This window comes from Galeopterus variegatus, unplaced genomic scaffold (genome assembly GCF_000696425.1).
Source record: "Galeopterus variegatus unplaced genomic scaffold, G_variegatus-3.0.2 Scaffold17044, whole genome shotgun sequence".
In the NCBI taxonomy this organism is placed as follows: Eukaryota; Metazoa; Chordata; class Mammalia; order Dermoptera; family Cynocephalidae; genus Galeopterus; species Galeopterus variegatus.
In genome coordinates this window covers 18999-19661 of record NW_007743155.1, presented here as the reverse complement: position 1 = coordinate 19661, position 663 = coordinate 18999, and positions in this window count along the sequence as shown.

Here is a 663-nt window from a genome sequence, read left to right as displayed (position 1 = left end):
AAAATCTGTGTCTTGTTTTCTCACATGTCTAGTATCTCTATGTCGATGTATGATTATCTGGCAGATCAGTTGCCTTTTCTATTATTCTGCTTTGGGAGTTTAGGAGAAAGACTTCCTCTTTTTTTCTTGGCGGTGCTGATGGCTCTGCTTGTGTCAATGGAGTCAAGTGGGCAGCAGGCTGCCTGCATGGTGGCTGTGTCTGCTACTGTGCTGGTGAGCCACTCTTGTAGTGGCAGTGGCTGAAGCAGTGGCTATAGTGAATCACCCACACAGAAGTGGTGTTTGTGGCATGCTCCTGCCTTCAGTGGAGCAGGGGAAGCTGCCAACAGCTCCTGCCTTGTTCCCTGCACATCCTCTGGCCTTCTATCAGGTGGGGGAATCTGCCCTTGGCTGCTGCCTACATACCAGGGCGTGCTCTAACTTGCTGCTTAAGCTCTATTTTGTTTTGTATAATGAATCCTTCAGTGCCAGGAGTTCTGCTACAGTATTTTTTATGCGATCAATCTCATGTAAACTTACTCCTTCATATCTTCTATACTTCTCATTTTGTTTTGTTGTCTGAGTCTTTTTGCATCTCATTGAGTCTCCTTAAGATTGTTGCTCCTCTTTACAATAGCCAAGAGTTGGAACCAGCCCAAATGTCCATCATCGGATGAGTGGATA